The sequence below is a fragment of the Pseudorca crassidens genome, chromosome 19 (assembly GCF_039906515.1).
Source record: "Pseudorca crassidens isolate mPseCra1 chromosome 19, mPseCra1.hap1, whole genome shotgun sequence".
Classification (NCBI taxonomy): Eukaryota; Metazoa; Chordata; class Mammalia; order Artiodactyla; family Delphinidae; genus Pseudorca; species Pseudorca crassidens.
The window spans coordinates 24,817,452-24,838,372 of record NC_090314.1 but is presented as its reverse complement, the minus strand read 5'-3'; the positions used below and the strand labels follow the sequence as shown (position 1 = coordinate 24,838,372).

The following is a 20,921-nucleotide window of genomic DNA, read 5'->3' as shown; positions in this document are numbered from 1 at the left end:
GACAGCAGCCGGCCCGAAGCCACCGGGAGCCTCCATTGAGTCGCCACGGCCCCTCAGCCCCGGCAAGGCCACCCTTGCCCCCACACCCCCCGCCGAGCTCAGGACCCCGCCCCTGGTGGCCGGCAGGCCCGGGGAAGCGGCCCCTGCCCTCGATCCCGCTCCCGAACCCGGGAAACATTGGTGGTCTGTGGCTTGGAAGCGCCACTCCTTCTGCCAGCCTGGGTCCCTGCGCTTGGCTTCCTGCAATAAGAAGCCAGTGTCCCCTTCTTGGCCTGAGGGTCCCTTTGGTTTAGTGGCCACAGTTCTGCCAGCAGGCCCCTCCTGGTCCTATACCATGCACTAAGTACATCTGCAGCTGCAGATTCCAAACCCCTGGTCTCTGGGCACCTCCTCTGTGTCTCAGCTGTCCCTGTCCACAGAGAGCCTCATACAAGAAGTTGCTTCCAAACTGGGAGGTTCCACATCTGGGCAGGTCCAGCTCCAGGCCCAGTGAAGGGCATGAAGAAGGCTGAGGCTCTGGACTCCAGCCAGGCCTTCAGCAGGCCTCTGAGGCCAAGGTCTTCCTAGTCTCAAGAGGGGCCAAGAGACACAATGTGTCATTTGAACAAGTGAGTCAGCGGGCGGTGAGCGAATGAATGACCGCTCGAGGGGATGTATGCCGGCCACCGGGCCCTGTTTGACTGTCCAGGCTCAGCTTACCTGACCCTGGTTACCAGGGAATGCCACTCTGGGCCCTCCTTTTCATCCCCCTCCCTCACTGTGACCTCACCACCTGCCCCATTATGACCCAGTCTGGCTCCCAGTTAAAACTGGAGGGCAGAGGGCCCAGGCAGTCCTGGGACCAACGGCCATGGGTGAGCGAAACTACTACCGAGCCGAGCCGTTCACTGGCCCCATCCCCAGGAAATGCCAGGAGCAAGGATACTCAATTCTTCTGATCCCGGTCAGCTTCATCTTGCTCAACGTGGGGATCAACATGGTGACTATGGTCAGGGCAGGATCTGTGCAGCGCGGTTGGGGGAGCCCTGGGGTCTTGAAGGGGCTGAGGTGGGAGGGCTGCTGGGGTGTGACCGGACAAGGGTTGGATTTCAGGGCTCACCCTGCTCCCGGCCTCCCCCCTCCCCTTCTTCCCTCAACTCTGGAGGCATCTGAAGAGATTCTTGAGGGCACTTTTCAATCGTATTTTCCACAAAGGTGAGTGGGCGCCGGCGTGGGTTCAGGGGATGTGGGCCTGTCCCCTTTCTTCTATCCCTGCCTTGATTCTCAGCCCCTCAGGAACCCAGGCCCTGACCCATCTCGCCTTTCCCCACAGACAAGCAAGCCAGCTGTGTAGGCACCCATCGCATGTGCATGCGCTGCTCCGTGGATCCCAAGAACCTGTGCTCAAGAGTTTCTTCCCACTTCTGCCATCGTCCAAGCTTCCTGCTCGGGCAGGTAAACCACCTTGCCTACTGCCTGCAGCGGGGCTCGGCGGGGGCGGAGCCGGCGGCCCCCCCGCCGCGGGCGAGTAAAGGAGAAGGCGGGCGGAGCGGGAGGCAAAAAGCCTACAGCACCCGGTATTCCCAGGCGGTCTCCCATCCAAGTACTAACCAGGCCCGACCCTGCTTAGCTTCCGAGATCAGACGAGATCGGGCGCGTTCAGGGTGGTATGGCCGTAGACGGGGGCGGGGGGCCGCGGGCGGCCTCTTGAGGCCCAGTTTCGCTGGCGCTGGCGCCTTAACGCCAGCCTGGCGGCCAGCCCGCCCCGGCAGGGCCCCCTCGCCCGCCCAGGCAGGGGGAACGGAGGTCTCGGGTATCGGGCGGCGGCGGAGGGTTTGGCGACCACCTCCCAGCCCAGGGCGGCCCTGACCCAGCAAACCCTTCGGCGCTTGGCGCCCCGCCCAAGATCCCGCACGTCGCTCACAGGGACGTGGCCCCGGAGGCTTCAGGGCCCGGGGCCCGCGGTCCCTTGGGCATCGGCCCTGCCCGCCCACGCGGCGCTAGGCGCAGCCCGGCCGCAGCCCGGGCCGGCCCTCCTGCCCGACAGCAGCCGGCCCGAAGCCACCGCGAGCCTCCATTGAGTCGCCACGGCCCCTCAGCCCCGGCAAGGCCACCCTTGCCCCCACACCCCCCGCCGAGCTCAGGACCCCGCCCCTGGTGGCCGGCAGGCCCGGGGAAGCGGCCCCTGCCCTCGATCCCGCTCCCGCACCCGGCCGCGGTGACACGCCAGAGGGGCGGGGTGGTGGTGGGGCGGGGCTTTTGTCGGAGGGAGCTGTGGAGGGACACACCGGCACACAGGTGGCGGCGCCGGGGCTGGGCGCCGGTGGGGGCGGCCAGGTGCAGGTCGAGGGGCTCGCGGGCCGAAAGGACGGCAACTGGGCCCGCGGCGGAGTCTGGGTCCGGGCCAGCCACCCCGGGAGCGTCTGGGGTGCGACTGCCTTCCAGGGCCGCCTTCTGGCCGCCTAGCCGGCCGGGCCGGCGGGGAGCGCCCCCGCCGGCGCGCGCCGTGGTGGGAGGGGCCTGAGGAGGTGGGGCCTGCAGCGCGGCCCGGCGGGGGCGGAGCCGGCGGCCCCCGCCGCGGGCGAGTAAAGGAGAAGGCGGGCGCAGCGGGAGGCAAAAAGCCTACAGCAACCGGTATTCCCAGGCGGTCTCCCATCCAAGTACTAACCAGGCCCGACCCTGCTTAGCTTCCGAGATCAGACGAGATCGGGCGCGTTCAGGGTGGTATGGCCGTAGACGGGGGCGGGGGGCCGCGGGCGGCCTCTTGAGGCCCAGTTTCGCTGGCGCTGGCGCCTTAACGCCAGCCTGGCGGCCAGCCCGCCCCGGCAGGGCCCCCTCGCCCGCCCAGGCAGGGGGAACGGAGGTCTCGGGTATCGGGCGGCGGCGGAGGGTTTGGCGACCACCTCCCAGCCCAGGGCGGCCCTGACCCAGCAAACCCTTCGGCGCTTGGCGCCCCGCCCAAGATCCCGCACGTCGCTCACAGGGACGTGGCCCCGGAGGCTTCAGGGCCCGGGGCCCGCGGTCCCTTGGGCATCGGCCCTGCCCGCCCACGCGGCGCTAGGCGCAGCCCGACCGCAGCCCGGGCCGGCCCTTCTGCCCGACAGCAGCTGGCCCGAAGCCACTGGGAGCCACCATTGAGTCGCCACGGCCCCTCAGCCCCGGCAAGGCCACCCTTGCCCCCACACCCCCCACCGAGCTCAGGACCCCGCCCCTGGTGGCCGGCAGGCCCGGGGAAGTGGCCCCTGCCCTCGATCCCGCACCCGCACCCGGCCGCGGTGACACGTCAGAGGGGCGGGGTGGTGGTGGGGCGGGGCTTTTGTCGGAGGGAGCTGTGGAGGGACACACCGGCACACAGGTGGCGGCGCCGGGGCTGGGCGCCGGTGGGGGAGGCCAGGTGCAGGTCGAGGGGCTCGCGGGCCGAAAGGACGGCAACTGGGCCCGCGGCGGAGTCTGGGTCTGGAGGGCTCTGAGCCTCCATCCGCTCTGGTGCCTCGGGTCTACCGGCCCGACGCCTGGTAGCGTGACACCCCACCGGCCCACAGACGTAGCCTCCCCAGCTGTGCTCACAGCGAGTCCAACCGCAGCCTGCATCCCTCCGCGGGACACTTGGATTACTCCCGCGATCCCCACGAGGTGCGGCACCCGGCGGCCGAATGGGCTGAGATCCTGCCCTTGCGGCGGCGCCCTGTGGCCACCTCCGCCTCCCTCACGGTACTGGCCGAGGCCTCGGACCAGCGGGCCCCGGCTCCCAGCTCAGCGCTGCTCCTCCGCCCCTCTCACCTCCTGCCCGACGTCCAGGCTACCGAGCACCCTCCACCCCCGCCCACCTTCATGCCACTCAGCCGGAACCCGGGAGGCAATGCCAACTACCAGGTGTATGACAGTCTGGTGCTGAAGCGGCAACCGCAGGAGGGCCAAGCGCGGGCCAACTCGCTGCTACCTTCCACCTCGGCCTCCAGGCCCTCTCTGCACGGGAGCCAGACTGGGAAAATGAACTTACCAGCAGCAAATGGGGGCAGGGGCAGGGGGCGGCAGGGCATGGAGAGAGGAATAAAGAGCGCCAGAGTCCAGGAAACATTGGTGGTCTGTGGCTTGGAAGCGCCACTACTTCTGCCAGCCTGGGTCCCTGCGCTTGGCTTCCTGCAATAAGAAGCCAGTGTCCCCTTCTTGGCCTGAGGGTCCCTTTGGTTTAGTGGCCACAGCTCTGCCAGCAGGCCCCTCCTGGTCCTATACCATGCACTAAGTACATCTGCAGCTGCAGACTCCAAACCCCTGGTCTCTGGGCACCTCCTCTGTGTCTCAGCTGTCCCTGTCCACAGAGAGCCTCATACAAGAAGTTGCTTCCAAACTGGGAGGTTCCACATCTGGGCAGGTCCAGCTCCAGGCCCAGTGAAGGGCATGAAGAAGGCTGAGGCTCTGGACTCCAGCCAGGCCTTCAGCAGGCCTCTGAGGCCAAGGTCTTCCTAGTCTCAAGAGGGGCCAAGAGACGCAATGTGTCATTTGAACAAGTGAGTCAGCGGGCGGTGAGCGAATGAATGACCGCTCGAGGGGATGTATGCCGGCCACCGGGCCCTGTTTGACTGTCCAGGCTCAGCTTACCTGACCCTGGTTACCAGGGAATGCCACTCTGGGCCCTCCTTTTCATCCCCCTCCCTCACTGTGACCTCACCACCTGCCCCATTATGACCCAGTCTGGCTCCCAGTTAAAACTGGAGGGCAGAGGGCCCAGGCAGTCCTGGGACCAACGGCCATGGGTGAGCGAAACTACTACCGAGCCGAGCCGTTCACTGGCCCCATCCCCAGGAAATGCCAGGAGCAAGGATACTCAATTCTTCTGATCCCGGTCAGCTTCATCTTGCTCAACGTGGGGATCAACATGGTGACTATGGTCAGGGCAGGATCTGTGCAGCGCGGCTGGGGGAGCCCTGGGGTCTTGAAGGGGCTGAGGTGGGAGGGCTGCTGGGGTGTGACCGGACAAGGGTTGGATTTCAGGGCTCACCCTGCTCCCGGCCTCCCCCCTCCCCTTCTTCCCTCAACTCTGGAGGCATCTGAAGAGATTCTTGCGGGCACTTTTCAATCGTATTTTCCACAAAGGTGAGTGGGCGCCGGCGTGGGTTCAGGGGATGTGGGCCTGTCCCCTTTCTTCTATCCCTGCCTTGATTCTCAGCCCCTCAGGAACCCAGGCCCTGACCCATCTCGCCTTTCCCCACAGACAAGCAAGCCAGCTGTGTAGGCACCCATTGCATGTGCATGCGCTGCTCCGTGGATCCCAAGAACCTGTGCTCAAGAGTTTCTTCCCACTTCTGCCATCGCCCAAGCTTCCTGCTCGGGCAGGTAAACCACCTTGCCTACTGCCTGCAGCGGGGCTCGGCGGGGGCGGAGCCGGCGGCCCCCCCGCCGCGGGCGAGTAAAGGAGAAGGCGGGCGGAGCGGGAGGCAAAAAGCCTACAGCACCCGGTATTCCCAGGCGGTCTCCCATCCAAGTACTAACCAGGCCCGACCCTGCTTAGCTTCCGAGATCAGACGAGATCGGGCGCGTTCAGGGTGGTATGGCCGTAGACGGGGGTGGGGGGCCGCGGGCGGCCTCTTGAGGCCCAGTTTCGCTGGCGCTGGCGCCTTAACGCCAGCCTGGCGGCCAGCCCGCCCCGGCAGGGCCCCCTCGCCCGCCCAGGCAGGGGGAACGGAGGTCTCGGGTATCGGGCGGCGGCGGAGGGTTTGGCGACCACCTCCCAGCCCAGGGCGGCCCTGACCCAGCAAACCCTTCGGCGCTTGGCGCCCCGCCCAAGATCCCGCACGTCGCTCACAGGGACGTGGCCCCGGAGGCTTCAGGGCCCGGGGCCCGCGGTCCCTTGGGCATCGGCCCTGCCCGCCCACGCGGCGCTAGGCGCAGCCCGGCCGCAGCCCGGGCCGGCCCTCCTGCCCGACAGCAGCCGGCCCGAAGCCACCGGGAGCCACCATTGAGTCGCCACGGCCCCTCAGCCCCGGCAAGGCCACCCTTGCCCCCACACCCCCCGCCGAGCTCAGGACCCCGCCCCTGGTGGCCGGCAGGCCCGGGGAAGCGGCCCCTGCCCTCGATCCCGCTCCCGCACCCGGCCGCGGTGACACGCCAGAGGGGCGGGGTGGTGGTGGGGCGGGGCTTTTGTCGGAGGGAGCTGTGGAGGGACACACCGGCACACAGGTGGCGGCGCCGGGGCTGGGCGCCGGTGGGGGCGGCCAGGTGCAGGTCGAGGGGCTCGCGGGCCGAAAGGACGGCAACTGGGCCCGCGGCGGAGTCTGGGTCCGGGCCAGCCACCCCGGGAGCGTCTGGGGTGCGGCTGCCTTCCAGGGCCGCCTTCTGGCCGCCTGGCCGGCCGGGCCGGCGGGGAGCGCCCCCGCCGGCGCGCGCCGTGGTGGGAGGGGCCTGAGGAGGTGGGGCCTGCAGCGCGGCCCGGCGGGGGCGGAGCCGGCGGCCCCAGCCGCGGGCGAGTAGAGGAGAAGGCGGGCGGAGCGGGAGGCAAAAAGCCTACAGCACCCGGTATTCCCAGGCGGTCTCCCATCCAAGTACTAACCAGGCCCGACCCTGCTTAGCTTCCGAGATCAGACGAGATCGGGCGCGTTCAGGGTGGTATGGCCGTAGACGGGGGCGGGGGGCCGCGGGCGGCCTCTTGAGGCCCAGTTTCGCTGGCGCTGGCGCCTTAACGCCAGCCTTGCGGCCGGCCCGCCCCGGCAGGGCCCCCTCGCCCGCCCAGGCAGGGGGAACGGAGGTCTCGGGTATCGGGCGGCGGCGGAGGGTTTGGCGACCACCTCCCAGCCCAGGGCGGCCCTGACCCAGCAAACCCTTCGGCGCTTGGCGCCCCGCCCAAGATCCCGCACGTCGCTCACAGGGACGTGGCCCCGGAGGCTTCAGGGCCCGGGGCCCGCGGTCCCTTGGGCATCGGCCCTGCCCGCCCACGCGGCGCTAGGCGCAGCCCGGCCGCAGCCCGGGCCGGCCCTCCTGCCCGACAGCAGCCGGCCCGAAGCCACCGCGAGCCTCCATTGAGTCGCCACGGCCCCTCAGCCCCGGCAAGGCCACCCTTGCCCCCACACCCCCCGCCGAGCTCAGGACCCCGCCCCTGGTGGCCGGCAGGCCCGGGGAAGCGGCCCCTGCCCTCGATCCCGCTCCCGCACCCGGCCGCGGTGACACGCCAGAGGGGCGGGGTGGTGGTGGGGCGGGGCTTTTGTCGGAGGGAGCTGTGGAGGGACACACCGGCACACAGGTGGCGGCGCCGGGGCTGGGCGCCGGTGGGGGCGGCCAGGTGCAGGTCGAGGGGCTCGCGGGCCGAAAGGACGGCAACTGGGCCCGCGGCGGAGTCTGGGTCCGGGCCAGCCACCCCGGGAGCGTCTGGGGTGCGACTGCCTTCCAGGGCCGCCTTCTGGCCGCCTAGCCGGCCGGGCCGGCGGGGAGCGCCCCCGCCGGCGCGCGCCGTGGTGGGAGGGGCCTGAGGAGGTGGGGCCTGCAGCGCGGCCCGGCGGGGGCGGAGCCGGCGGCCCCCGCCGCGGGCGAGTAAAGGAGAAGGCGGGCGCAGCGGGAGGCAAAAAGCCTACAGCAACCGGTATTCCCAGGCGGTCTCCCATCCAAGTACTAACCAGGCCCGACCCTGCTTAGCTTCCGAGATCAGACGAGATCGGGCGCGTTCAGGGTGGTATGGCCGTAGACGGGGGCGGGGGGCCGCGGGCGGCCTCTTGAGGCCCAGTTTCGCTGGCGCTGGCGCCTTAACGCCAGCCTGGCGGCCAGCCCGCCCCGGCAGGGCCCCCTCGCCCGCCCAGGCAGGGGGAACGGAGGTCTCGGGTATCGGGCGGCGGCGGAGGGTTTGGCGACCACCTCCCAGCCCAGGGCGGCCCTGACCCAGCAAACCCTTCGGCGCTTGGCGCCCCGCCCAAGATCCCGCACGTCGCTCACAGGGACGTGGCCCCGGAGGCTTCAGGGCCCGGGGCCCGCGGTCCCTTGGGCATCGGCCCTGCCCGCCCACGCGGCGCTAGGCGCAGCCCGACCGCAGCCCGGGCCGGCCCTTCTGCCCGACAGCAGCTGGCCCGAAGCCACTGGGAGCCACCATTGAGTCGCCACGGCCCCTCAGCCCCGGCAAGGCCACCCTTGCCCCCACACCCCCCACCGAGCTCAGGACCCCGCCCCTGGTGGCCGGCAGGCCCGGGGAAGTGGCCCCTGCCCTCGATCCCGCACCCGCACCCGGCCGCGGTGACACGTCAGAGGGGCGGGGTGGTGGTGGGGCGGGGCTTTTGTCGGAGGGAGCTGTGGAGGGACACACCGGCACACAGGTGGCGGCGCCGGGGCTGGGCGCCGGTGGGGGAGGCCAGGTGCAGGTCGAGGGGCTCGCGGGCCGAAAGGACGGCAACTGGGCCCGCGGCGGAGTCTGGGTCTGGAGGGCTCTGAGCCTCCATCCGCTCTGGTGCCTCGGGTCTACCGGCCCGACGCCTGGTAGCGTGACACCCCACCGGCCCACAGACGTAGCCTCCCCAGCTGTGCTCACAGCGAGTCCAACCGCAGCCTGCATCCCTCCGCGGGACACTTGGATTACTCCCGCGATCCCCACGAGGTGCGGCACCCGGCGGCCGAATGGGCTGAGATCCTGCCCTTGCGGCGGCGCCCTGTGGCCACCTCCGCCTCCCTCACGGTACTGGCCGAGGCCTCGGACCAGCGGGCCCCGGCTCCCAGCTCAGCGCTGCTCCTCCGCCCCTCTCACCTCCTGCCCGACGTCCAGGCTACCGAGCACCCTCCACCCCCGCCCACCTTCATGCCACTCAGCCGGAACCCGGGAGGCAATGCCAACTACCAGGTGTATGACAGTCTGGTGCTGAAGCGGCAACCGCAGGAGGGCCAAGCGCGGGCCAACTCGCTGCTACCTTCCACCTCGGCCTCCAGGCCCTCTCTGCACGGGAGCCAGACTGGGAAAATGAACTTACCAGCAGCAAATGGGGGCAGGGGCAGGGGGCGGCAGGGCATGGAGAGAGGAATAAAGAGCGCCAGAGTCCAGGAAACATTGGTGGTCTGTGGCTTGGAAGCGCCACTACTTCTGCCAGCCTGGGTCCCTGCGCTTGGCTTCCTGCAATAAGAAGCCAGTGTCCCCTTCTTGGCCTGAGGGTCCCTTTGGTTTAGTGGCCACAGCTCTGCCAGCAGGCCCCTCCTGGTCCTATACCATGCACTAAGTACATCTGCAGCTGCAGACTCCAAACCCCTGGTCTCTGGGCACCTCCTCTGTGTCTCAGCTGTCCCTGTCCACAGAGAGCCTCATACAAGAAGTTGCTTCCAAACTGGGAGGTTCCACATCTGGGCAGGTCCAGCTCCAGGCCCAGTGAAGGGCATGAAGAAGGCTGAGGCTCTGGACTCCAGCCAGGCCTTCAGCAGGCCTCTGAGGCCAAGGTCTTCCTAGTCTCAAGAGGGGCCAAGAGACGCAATGTGTCATTTGAACAAGTGAGTCAGCGGGCGGTGAGCGAATGAATGACCGCTCGAGGGGATGTATGCCGGCCACCGGGCCCTGTTTGACTGTCCAGGCTCAGCTTACCTGACCCTGGTTACCAGGGAATGCCACTCTGGGCCCTCCTTTTCATCCCCCTCCCTCACTGTGACCTCACCACCTGCCCCATTATGACCCAGTCTGGCTCCCAGTTAAAACTGGAGGGCAGAGGGCCCAGGCAGTCCTGGGACCAACGGCCATGGGTGAGCGAAACTACTACCGAGCCGAGCCGTTCACTGGCCCCATCCCCAGGAAATGCCAGGAGCAAGGATACTCAATTCTTCTGATCCCGGTCAGCTTCATCTTGCTCAACGTGGGGATCAACATGGTGACTATGGTCAGGGCAGGATCTGTGCAGCGCGGCTGGGGGAGCCCTGGGGTCTTGAAGGGGCTGAGGTGGGAGGGCTGCTGGGGTGTGACCGGACAAGGGTTGGATTTCAGGGCTCACCCTGCTCCCGGCCTCCCCCCTCCCCTTCTTCCCTCAACTCTGGAGGCATCTGAAGAGATTCTTGCGGGCACTTTTCAATCGTATTTTCCACAAAGGTGAGTGGGCGCCGGCGTGGGTTCAGGGGATGTGGGCCTGTCCCCTTTCTTCTATCCCTGCCTTGATTCTCAGCCCCTCAGGAACCCAGGCCCTGACCCATCTCGCCTTTCCCCACAGACAAGCAAGCCAGCTGTGTAGGCACCCATTGCATGTGCATGCGCTGCTCCGTGGATCCCAAGAACCTGTGCTCAAGAGTTTCTTCCCACTTCTGCCATCGCCCAAGCTTCCTGCTCGGGCAGGTAAACCACCTTGCCTACTGCCTGCAGCGGGGCTCGGCGGGGGCGGAGCCGGCGGCCCCCCCGCCGCGGGCGAGTAAAGGAGAAGGCGGGCGGAGCGGGAGGCAAAAAGCCTACAGCACCCGGTATTCCCAGGCGGTCTCCCATCCAAGTACTAACCAGGCCCGACCCTGCTTAGCTTCCGAGATCAGACGAGATCGGGCGCGTTCAGGGTGGTATGGCCGTAGACGGGGGTGGGGGGCCGCGGGCGGCCTCTTGAGGCCCAGTTTCGCTGGCGCTGGCGCCTTAACGCCAGCCTGGCGGCCAGCCCGCCCCGGCAGGGCCCCCTCGCCCGCCCAGGCAGGGGGAACGGAGGTCTCGGGTATCGGGCGGCGGCGGAGGGTTTGGCGACCACCTCCCAGCCCAGGGCGGCCCTGACCCAGCAAACCCTTCGGCGCTTGGCGCCCCGCCCAAGATCCCGCACGTCGCTCACAGGGACGTGGCCCCGGAGGCTTCAGGGCCCGGGGCCCGCGGTCCCTTGGGCATCGGCCCTGCCCGCCCACGCGGCGCTAGGCGCAGCCCGACCGCAGCCCGGGCCGGCCCTTCTGCCCGACAGCAGCTGGCCCGAAGCCACTGGGAGCCACCATTGAGTCGCCACGGCCCCTCAGCCCCGGCAAGGCCACCCTTGCCCCCACACCCCCCACCGAGCTCAGGACCCCGCCCCTGGTGGCCGGCAGGCCCGGGGAAGTGGCCCCTGCCCTCGATCCCGCACCCGCACCCGGCCGCGGTGACACGTCAGAGGGGCGGGGTGGTGGTGGGGCGGGGCTTTTGTCGGAGGGAGCTGTGGAGGGACACACCGGCACACAGGTGGCGGCGCCGGGGCTGGGCGCCGGTGGGGGAGGCCAGGTGCAGGTCGAGGGGCTCGCGGGCCGAAAGGACGGCAACTGGGCCCGCGGCGGAGTCTGGGTCTGGAGGGCTCTGAGCCTCCATCCGCTCTGGTGCCTCGGGTCTACCGGCCCGACGCCTGGTAGCGTGACACCCCACCGGCCCACAGACGTAGCCTCCCCAGCTGTGCTCACAGCGAGTCCAACCGCAGCCTGCATCCCTCCGCGGGACACTTGGATTACTCCCGCGATCCCCACGAGGTGCGGCACCCGGCGGCCGAATGGGCTGAGATCCTGCCCTTGCGGCGGCGCCCTGTGGCCACCTCCGCCTCCCTCACGGTACTGGCCGAGGCCTCGGACCAGCGGGCCCCGGCTCCCAGCTCAGCGCTGCTCCTCCGCCCCTCTCACCTCCTGCCCGACGTCCAGGCTACCGAGCACCCTCCACCCCCGCCCACCTTCATGCCACTCAGCCGGAACCCGGGAGGCAATGCCAACTACCAGGTGTATGACAGTCTGGTGCTGAAGCGGCAACCGCAGGAGGGCCAAGCGCGGGCCAACTCGCTGCTACCTTCCACCTCGGCCTCCAGGCCCTCTCTGCACGGGAGCCAGACTGGGAAAATGAACTTACCAGCAGCAAATGGGGGCAGGGGCAGGGGGCGGCAGGGCATGGAGAGAGGAATAAAGAGCGCCAGAGTCCAGGAAACATTGGTGGTCTGTGGCTTGGAAGCGCCACTCCTTCTGCCAGCCTGGGTCCCTGCGCTTGGCTTCCTGCAATAAGAAGCCAGTGTCCCCTTCTTGGCCTGAGGGTCCCTTTGGTTTAGTGGCCACAGCTCTGCCAGCAGGCCCCTCCTGGTCCTATACCATGCACTAAGTACATCTGCAGCTGCAGACTCCAAACCCCTGGTCTCTGGGCACCTCCTCTGTGTCTCAGCTGTCCCTGTCCACAGAGAGCCTCATACAAGAAGTTGCTTCCAAACTGGGAGGTTCCACATCTGGGCAGGTCCAGCTCCAGGCCCAGTGAAGGGCATGAAGAAGGCTGAGGCTCTGGACTCCAGCCAGGCCTTCAGCAGGCCTCTGAGGCCAAGGTCTTCCTAGTCTCAAGAGGGGCCAAGAGACGCAATGTGTCATTTGAACAAGTGAGTCAGCGGGCGGTGAGCGAATGAATGACCGCTCGAGGGGATGTATGCCGGCCACCGGGCCCTGTTTGACTGTCCAGGCTCAGCTTACCTGACCCTGGTTACCAGGGAATGCCACTCTGGGCCCTCCTTTTCATCCCCCTCCCTCACTGTGACCTCACCACCTGCCCCATTATGACCCAGTCTGGCTCCCAGTTAAAACTGGAGGGCAGAGGGCCCAGGCAGTCCTGGGACCAACGGCCATGGGTGAGCGAAACTACTACCGAGCCGAGCCGTTCACTGGCCCCATCCCCAGGAAATGCCAGGAGCAAGGATACTCAATTCTTCTGATCCCGGTCAGCTTCATCTTGCTCAACGTGGGGATCAACATGGTGACTATGGTCAGGGCAGGATCTGTGCAGCGCGGCTGGGGGAGCCCTGGGGTCTTGAAGGGGCTGAGGTGGGAGGGCTGCTGGGGTGTGACCGGACAAGGGTTGGATTTCAGGGCTCACCCTGCTCCCGGCCTCCCCCCTCCCCTTCTTCCCTCAACTCTGGAGGCATCTGAAGAGATTCTTGCGGGCACTTTTCAATCGTATTTTCCACAAAGGTGAGTGGGCGCCGGCGTGGGTTCAGGGGATGTGGGCCTGTCCCCTTTCTTCTATCCCTGCCTTGATTCTCAGCCCCTCAGGAACCCAGGCCCTGACCCATCTCGCCTTTCCCCACAGACAAGCAAGCCAGCTGTGTAGGCACCCATTGCATGTGCATGCGCTGCTCCGTGGATCCCAAGAACCTGTGCTCAAGAGTTTCTTCCCACTTCTGCCATCGCCCAAGCTTCCTGCTCGGGCAGGTAAACCACCTTGCCTACTGCCTGCAGCGGGGCTCGGCGGGGGCGGAGCCGGCGGCCCCCCCGCCGCGGGCGAGTAAAGGAGAAGGCGGGCGGAGCGGGAGGCAAAAAGCCTACAGCACCCGGTATTCCCAGGCGGTCTCCCATCCAAGTACTAACCAGGCCCGACCCTGCTTAGCTTCCGAGATCAGACGAGATCGGGCGCGTTCAGGGTGGTATGGCCGTAGACGGGGGCGGGGGGCCGCGGGCGGCCTCTTGAGGCCCAGTTTCGCTGGCGCTGGCGCCTTAACGCCAGCCTTGCGGCCGGCCCGCCCCGGCAGGGCCCCCTCGCCCGCCCAGGCAGGGGGAACGGAGGTCTCGGGTATCGGGCGGCGGCGGAGGGTTTGGCGACCACCTCCCAGCCCAGGGCGGCCCTGACCCAGCAAACCCTTCGGCGCTTGGCGCCCCGCCCAAGATCCCGCACGTCGCTCACAGGGACGTGGCCCCGGAGGCTTCAGGGCCCGGGGCCCGCGGTCCCTTGGGCATCGGCCCTGCCCGCCCACGCGGCGCTAGGCGCAGCCCGGCCGCAGCCCGGGCCGGCCCTCCTGCCCGACAGCAGCCGGCCCGAAGCCACCGGGAGCCACCATTGAGTCGCCACGGCCCCTCAGCCCCGGCAAGGCCACCCTTGCCCCCACACCCCCCGCCGAGCTCAGGACCCCGCCCCTGGTGGCCGGCAGGCCCGGGGAAGCGGCCCCTGCCCTCGATCCCGCTCCCGCACCCGGCCGCGGTGACACGCCAGAGGGGCGGGGTGGTGGTGGGGCGGGGCTTTTGTCGGAGGGAGCTGTGGAGGGACACACCGGCACACAGGTGGCGGCGCCGGGACTGGGCGCCGGTGGGGGCGGCCAGGTGCAGGTCGAGGGGCTCGCGGGCCGAAAGGACGGCAACTGGGCCCGCGGCGGAGTCTGGGTCCGGGCCAGCCACCCCGGGAGCGTCTGGGGTGCGGCTGCCTTCCAGGGCCGCCTTCTGGCCGCCTGGCCGGCCGGGCCGGCGGGGAGCGCCCCCGCCGGCGCGCGCCGTGGTGGGAGGGGCCTGAGGAGGTGGGGCCTGCAGCGCGGCCCGGCGGGGGCGGAGCCGGCGGCCCCCGCCGCGGGCGAGTAGAGGAGAAGGCGGGCGGAGCGGGAGGCAAAAAGCCTACAGCACCCGGTATTCCCAGGCGGTCTCCCATCCAAGTACTAACCAGGCCCGACCCTGCTTAGCTTCCGAGATCAGACGAGATCGGGCGCGTTCAGGGTGGTATGGCCGTAGACGGGGGCGGGGGGCCGCGGGCGGCCTCTTGAGGCCCAGTTTCGCTGGCGCTGGCGCCTTAACGCCAGCCTTGCGGCCGGCCCGCCCCGGCAGGGCCCCCTCGCCCGCCCAGGCAGGGGGAACGGAGGTCTCGGGTATCGGGCGGCGGCGGAGGGTTTGGCGACCACCTCCCAGCCCAGGGCGGCCCTGACCCAGCAAACCCTTCGGCGCTTGGCGCCCCGCCCAAGATCCCGCACGTCGCTCACAGGGACGTGGCCCCGGAGGCTTCAGGGCCCGGGGCCCGCGGTCCCTTGGGCATCGGCCCTGCCCGCCCACGCGGCGCTAGGCGCAGCCCGACCGCAGCCCGGGCCGGCCCTTCTGCCCGACAGCAGCTGGCCCGAAGCCACTGGGAGCCACCATTGAGTCGCCACGGCCCCTCAGCCCCGGCAAGGCCACCCTTGCCCCCACACCCCCCACCGAGCTCAGGACCCCGCCCCTGGTGGCCGGCAGGCCCGGGGAAGTGGCCCCTGCCCTCGATCCCGCACCCGCACCCGGGCCGCGGTGACACGTCAGAGGGGCGGGGTGGTGGTGGGGCGGGGCTTTTGTCGGAGGGAGCTGTGGAGGGACACACCGGCACACAGGTGGCGGCGCCGGGGCTGGGCGCCGGTGGGGGAGGCCAGGTGCAGGTCGAGGGGCTCGCGGGCCGAAAGGACGGCAACTGGGCCCGCGGCGGAGTCTGGGTCTGGAGGGCTCTGAGCCTCCATCCGCTCTGGTGCCTCGGGTCTACCGGCCCGACGCCTGGTAGCGTGACACCCCACCGGCCCACAGACGTAGCCTCCCCAGCTGTGCTCACAGCGAGTCCAACCGCAGCCTGCATCCCTCCGCGGGACACTTGGATTACTCCCGCGATCCCCACGAGGTGCGGCACCCGGCGGCCGAATGGGCTGAGATCCTGCCCTTGCGGCGGCGCCCTGTGGCCACCTCCGCCTCCCTCACGGTACTGGCCGAGGCCTCGGACCAGCGGGCCCCGGCTCCCAGCTCAGCGCTGCTCCTCCGCCCCTCTCACCTCCTGCCCGACGTCCAGGCTACCGAGCACCCTCCACCCCCGCCCACCTTCATGCCACTCAGCCGGAACCCGGGAGGCAATGCCAACTACCAGGTGTATGACAGTCTGGTGCTGAAGCGGCAACCGCAGGAGGGCCAAGCGCGGGCCAACTCGCTGCTACCTTCCACCTCGGCCTCCAGGCCCTCTCTGCACGGGAGCCAGACTGGGAAAATGAACTTACCAGCAGCAAATGGGGGCAGGGGCAGGGGGCGGCAGGGCATGGAGAGAGGAATAAAGAGCGCCAGAGTCCAGGAAACATTGGTGGTCTGTGGCTTGGAAGCGCCACTACTTCTGCCAGCCTGGGTCCCTGCGCTTGGCTTCCTGCAATAAGAAGCCAGTGTCCCCTTCTTGGCCTGAGGGTCCCTTTGGTTTAGTGGCCACAGCTCTGCCAGCAGGCCCCTCCTGGTCCTATACCATGCACTAAGTACATCTGCAGCTGCAGACTCCAAACCCCTGGTCTCTGGGCACCTCCTCTGTGTCTCAGCTGTCCCTGTCCACAGAGAGCCTCATACAAGAAGTTGCTTCCAAACTGGGAGGTTCCACATCTGGGCAGGTCCAGCTCCAGGCCCAGTGAAGGGCATGAAGAAGGCTGAGGCTCTGGACTCCAGCCAGGCCTTCAGCAGGCCTCTGAGGCCAAGGTCTTCCTAGTCTCAAGAGGGGCCAAGAGACGCAATGTGTCATTTGAACAAGTGAGTCAGCGGGCGGTGAGCGAATGAATGACCGCTCGAGGGGATGTATGCCGGCCACCGGGCCCTGTTTGACTGTCCAGGCTCAGCTTACCTGACCCTGGTTACCAGGGAATGCCACTCTGGGCCCTCCTTTTCATCCCCCTCCCTCACTGTGACCTCACCACCTGCCCCATTATGACCCAGTCTGGCTCCCAGTTAAAACTGGAGGGCAGAGGGCCCAGGCAGTCCTGGGACCAACGGCCATGGGTGAGCGAAACTACTACCGAGCCGAGCCGTTCACTGGCCCCATCCCCAGGAAATGCCAGGAGCAAGGATACTCAATTCTTCTGATCCCGGTCAGCTTCATCTTGCTCAACGTGGGGATCAACATGGTGACTATGGTCAGGGCAGGATCTGTGCAGCGCGGCTGGGGGAGCCCTGGGGTCTTGAAGGGGCTGAGGTGGGAGGGCTGCTGGGGTGTGACCGGACAAGGGTTGGATTTCAGGGCTCACCCTGCTCCCGGCCTCCCCCCTCCCCTTCTTCCCTCAACTCTGGAGGCATCTGAAGAGATTCTTGCGGGCACTTTTCAATCGTATTTTCCACAAAGGTGAGTGGGCGCCGGCGTGGGTTCAGGGGATGTGGGCCTGTCCCCTTTCTTCTATCCCTGCCTTGATTCTCAGCCCCTCAGGAACCCAGGCCCTGACCCATCTCGCCTTTCCCCACAGACAAGCAAGCCAGCTGTGTAGGCACCCATTGCATGTGCATGCGCTGCTCCGTGGATCCCAAGAACCTGTGCTCAAGAGTTTCTTCCCACTTCTGCCATCGCCCAAGCTTCCTGCTCGGGCAGGTAAACCACCTTGCCTACTGCCTGCAGCGGGGCTCGGCGGGGGCGGAGCCGGCGGCCCCCCCGCCGCGGGCGAGTAAAGGAGAAGGCGGGCGGAGCGGGAGGCAAAAAGCCTACAGCACCCGGTATTCCCAGGCGGTCTCCCATCCAAGTACTAACCAGGCCCGACCCTGCTTAGCTTCCGAGATCAGACGAGATCGGGCGCGTTCAGGGTGGTATGGCCGTAGACGGGGGTGGGGGGCCGCGGGCGGCCTCTTGAGGCCCAGTTTCGCTGGCGCTGGCGCCTTAACGCCAGCCTGGCGGCCAGCCCGCCCCGGCAGGGCCCCCTCGCCCGCCCAGGCAGGGGGAACGGAGGTCTCGGGTATCGGGCGGCGGCGGAGGGTTTGGCGACCACCTCCCAGCCCAGGGCGGCCCTGACCCAGCAAACCCTTCGGCGCTTGGCGCCCCGCCCAAGATCCCGCACGTCGCTCACAGGGACGTGGCCCCGGAGGCTTCAGGGCCCGGGGCCCGCGGTCCCTTGGGCATCGGCCCTGCCCGCCCACGCGGCGCTAGGCGCAGCCCGGCCGCAGCCCGGGCCGGCCCTCCTGCCCGACAGCAGCCGGCCCGAAGCCACCGGGAGCCACCATTGAGTCGCCACGGCCCCTCAGCCCCGGCAAGGCCACCCTTGCCCCCACACCCCCCGCCGAGCTCAGGACCCCGCCCCTGGTGGCCGGCAGGCCCGGGGAAGCGGCCCCTGCCCTCGATCCCGCTCCCGCACCCGGCCGCGGTGACACGCCAGAGGGGCGGGGTGGTGGTGGGGCGGGGCTTTTGTCGGAGGGAGCTGTGGAGGGACACACCGGCACACAGGTGGCGGCGCCGGGGCTGGGCGCCGGTGGGGGCGGCCAGGTGCAGGTCGAGGGGCTCGCGGGCCGAAAGGACGGCAACTGGGCCCGCGGCGGAGTCTGGGTCCGGGCCAGCCACCCCGGGAGCGTCTGGGGTGCGGCTGCCTTCCAGGGCCGCCTTCTGGCCGCCTGGCCGGCCGGGCCGGCGGGGAGCGCCCCCGCCGGCGCGCGCCGTGGTGGGAGGGGCCTGAGGAGGTGGGGCCTGCAGCGCGGCCCGGCGGGGGCGGAGCCGGCGGCCCCAGCCGCGGGCGAGTAGAGGAGAAGGCGGGCGGAGCGGGAGGCAAAAAGCCTACAGCACCCGGTATTCCCAGGCGGTCTCCCATCCAAGTACTAACCAGGCCCGACCCTGCTTAGCTTCCGAGATCAGACGAGATCGGGCGCGTTCAGGGTGGTATGGCCGTAGACGGGGGCGGGGGGCCGCGGGCGGCCTCTTGAGGCCCAGTTTCGCTGGCGCTGGCGCCTTAACGCCAGCCTTGCGGCCGGCCCGCCCCGGCAGGGCCCCCTCGCCCGCCCAGGCAGGGGGAACGGAGGTCTCGGGTATCGGGCGGCGGCGGAGGGTTTGGCGACCACCTCCCAGCCCAGGGCGGCCCTGACCCAGCAAACCCTTCGGCGCTTGGCGCCCCGCCCAAGATCCCGCACGTCGCTCACAGGGACGTGGCCCCGGAGGCTTCAGGGCCCGGGGCCCGCGGTCCCTTGGGCATCGGCCCTGCCCGCCCACGCGGCGCTAGGCGCAGCCCGGCCGCAGCCCGGGCCGGCCCTCCTGCCCGACAGCAGCCGGCCCGAAGCCACCGGGAGCCACCATTGAGTCGCCACGGCCCCTCAGCCCCGGCAAGGCCACCCTTGCCCCCACACCCCCCGCCGAGCTCAGGACCCCGCCCCTGGTGGCCGGCAGGCCCGGGGAAGCGGCCCCTGCCCTCGATCCCGCTCCCGCACCCAACCGCGGTGACACGCCAGAGGGGCGGGGTGGTGGTGGGGCGGGGCTTTTGTCGGAGGGAGCTGTGGAGGGACACACCGGCACACAGGTGGCGGCGCCGGGGCTGGGCGCCGGTGGGGGCGGCCAGGTGCAGGTCGAGGGGCTCGCGGGCCGAAAGGACGGCAACTGGGCCCGCGGCGGAGTCTGGGTCCGGGCCAGCCACCCCGGGAGCGTCTGGGGTGCGACTGCCTTCCAGGGCCGCCTTCTGGCCGCCTAGCCGGCCGGGCCGGCGGGGAGCGCCCCCGCCAGCGCGCGCCGTGGTGGGAGGGGCCTGAGGAGGTGGGGCCTGCAGCGCGGCCCGGCGGGGGCGGAGCCGGCGGCCCCAGCCGCGGGCGAGTAGAGGAGAAGGCGGGCGGAGCGGGAGGCAAAAAGCCTACAGCACCCGGTATTCCCAGGCGGTCTCCCATCCAAGTACTAACCAGGCCCGACCCTGCTTAGCTTCCGAGATCAGACGAGATCGGGCGCGTTCAGGGTGGTATGGCCGTAGACGGGGGCGGGGGGCCGCGGGCGGCCTCTTGAGGCCCAGTTTCGCTGGCGCTGGCGCCTTAACGCCAGCCTTGCGGCCGGCCCGCCCCGGCAGGGCCCCCTCGCCCGCCCAGGCAGGGGGAACGGAGGTCTCGGGTATCGGGCGGCGGCGGAGGGTTTGGCGACCACCTCCCAGCCCAGGGCGGCCCTGACCCAGCAAACCCTTCGGCGCTTGGCGCCCCGCCCAAGATCCCGCACGTCGCTCACAGGGACGTGGCCCCGGAGGCTTCAGGGCCCGGGGCCCGCGGTCCCTTGGGCATCGGCCCTGCCCGCCCACGCGGCGCTAGGCGCAGCCCGGCCGCAGCCCGGGCCGGCCCTCCTGCCCGACAGCAGCCGGCCCGAAGCCACCGGGAGCCACCATTGAGTCGCCACGGCCCCTCAGCCCCGGCAAGGCCACCCTTGCCCCCACACCCCCCGCCGAGCTCAGGACCCCGCCCCTGGTGGCCGGCAGGCCCGGGGAAGCGGCCCCTGCCCTCGATCCCGCTCCCGCACCCAACCGCGGTGACACGCCAGAGGGGCGGGGTGGTGGTGGGGCGGGGCTTTTGTCGGAGGGAGCTGTGGAGGGACACACCGGCACACAGGTGGCGGCGCCGGGGCTGGGCGCCGGTGGGGGCGGCCAGGTGCAGGTCGAGGGGCTCGCGGGCCGAAAGGACGGCAACTGGGCCCGCGGCGGAGTCTGGGTCCGGGCCAGCCACCCCGGGAGCGTCTGGGGTGCGACTGCCTTCCAGGGCCGCCTTCTGGCCGCCTAGCCGGCCGGGCCGGCGGGGAGCGCCCCCGCGGGCGCGCGCCGTGGTGGGAGGGGCCTGAGGAGGTGGGGCCTGCAGCGCGGCCCGGCGGGGGCGGAGCCGGCGGCCCCCGCCGCGGGCGAGTAAAGGAGAAGGCGGGCGCAGCGGGAGGCAAAAAGCCTACAGCAACCGGTATTCCCAGGCGGTCTCCCATCCAAGTACTAACCAGGCCCGACCCTGCTTAGCTTCCGAGATCAGACGAGATCGGGCGCGTTCAGGGTGGTATGGCCGTAGACGGGGGCGGGGGGCCGCGGGCGGCCTCTTGAGGCCCAGTTTCGCTGGCGCTGGCGCCTTAACGCCAGCCTGGCGGCCAGCCCGCCCCGGCAGGGCCCCCTCGCCCGCCCAGGCAGGGGGAACGGAGGTCTCGGGTATCGGGCGGCGGCGGAGGGTTTGGCGACCACCTCCCAGCCCAGGGCGGCCCTGACCCAGCAAACCCTTCGGCGCTTGGCGCCCCGCCCAAGATCCCGCACGTCGCTCACAGGGACGTGGCCCCGGAGGCTTCAGGGCCCGGGGCCCGCGGTCCCTTGGGCATCGGCCCTGCCCGCCCACGCGGCGCTAGGCGCAGCCCGACCGCAGCCCGGGCCGGCCCTTCTGCCCGACAGCAGCTGGCCCGAAGCCACTGGGAGCCACCATTGAGTCGCCACGGCCCCTCAGCCCCGGCAAGGCCACCCTTGCCCCCACACCCCCCACCGAGCTCAGGACCCCGCCCCTGGTGGCCGGCAGGCCCGGGGAAGTGGCCCCTGCCCTCGATCCCGCACCCGCACCCGGCCGCGGTGACACGTCAGAGGGGCGGGGTGGTGGTGGGGCGG

General features: G+C 69.8%; 12 non-coding genes across 12 annotated transcripts; all 12 read right to left on the bottom strand.

The window, feature by feature from the left end:
- Positions 1–1,541: 1,541 nt before the first annotated feature.
- Positions 1,542–1,660, bottom strand: LOC137213246 (5S ribosomal RNA). The gene has a single exon (XR_010937886.1). It is a non-coding gene; the product is annotated as a 5S ribosomal RNA (ribosomal RNA).
- Positions 1,661–2,598: 938 nt separating this feature from the next.
- On the bottom strand, positions 2,599–2,717 carry LOC137213632 (5S ribosomal RNA). The gene has a single exon (XR_010938267.1). It is a non-coding gene; the product is annotated as a 5S ribosomal RNA (ribosomal RNA).
- A 2,703-nt stretch (positions 2,718–5,420) lies between these two features.
- Positions 5,421–5,539, bottom strand: LOC137213245 (5S ribosomal RNA). The gene has a single exon (XR_010937885.1). It is a non-coding gene; the product is annotated as a 5S ribosomal RNA (ribosomal RNA).
- Positions 5,540–6,477: 938 nt separating this feature from the next.
- Positions 6,478–6,596, bottom strand: LOC137213244 (5S ribosomal RNA). Its single transcript, XR_010937884.1, has one exon. It is a non-coding gene; the product is annotated as a 5S ribosomal RNA (ribosomal RNA).
- A 938-nt stretch (positions 6,597–7,534) lies between these two features.
- Positions 7,535–7,653, bottom strand: LOC137213631 (5S ribosomal RNA). The gene has a single exon (XR_010938266.1). It is a non-coding gene; the product is annotated as a 5S ribosomal RNA (ribosomal RNA).
- A 2,703-nt stretch (positions 7,654–10,356) lies between these two features.
- LOC137213243 (5S ribosomal RNA) lies at positions 10,357–10,475 on the bottom strand. Its single transcript, XR_010937883.1, has one exon. It is a non-coding gene; the product is annotated as a 5S ribosomal RNA (ribosomal RNA).
- A 2,703-nt stretch (positions 10,476–13,178) lies between these two features.
- On the bottom strand, positions 13,179–13,297 carry LOC137213242 (5S ribosomal RNA). The gene has a single exon (XR_010937881.1). It is a non-coding gene; the product is annotated as a 5S ribosomal RNA (ribosomal RNA).
- A 938-nt stretch (positions 13,298–14,235) lies between these two features.
- LOC137213240 (5S ribosomal RNA) lies at positions 14,236–14,354 on the bottom strand. The gene has a single exon (XR_010937879.1). It is a non-coding gene; the product is annotated as a 5S ribosomal RNA (ribosomal RNA).
- A 2,704-nt stretch (positions 14,355–17,058) lies between these two features.
- LOC137213239 (5S ribosomal RNA) lies at positions 17,059–17,177 on the bottom strand. Its single transcript, XR_010937878.1, has one exon. It is a non-coding gene; the product is annotated as a 5S ribosomal RNA (ribosomal RNA).
- A 938-nt stretch (positions 17,178–18,115) lies between these two features.
- On the bottom strand, positions 18,116–18,234 carry LOC137213237 (5S ribosomal RNA). Its single transcript, XR_010937877.1, has one exon. It is a non-coding gene; the product is annotated as a 5S ribosomal RNA (ribosomal RNA).
- A 938-nt stretch (positions 18,235–19,172) lies between these two features.
- On the bottom strand, positions 19,173–19,291 carry LOC137213236 (5S ribosomal RNA). The gene has a single exon (XR_010937876.1). It is a non-coding gene; the product is annotated as a 5S ribosomal RNA (ribosomal RNA).
- A 938-nt stretch (positions 19,292–20,229) lies between these two features.
- LOC137213630 (5S ribosomal RNA) lies at positions 20,230–20,348 on the bottom strand. Its single transcript, XR_010938265.1, has one exon. It is a non-coding gene; the product is annotated as a 5S ribosomal RNA (ribosomal RNA).
- Between the last annotated feature and the right edge of the window lie 573 nt (positions 20,349–20,921).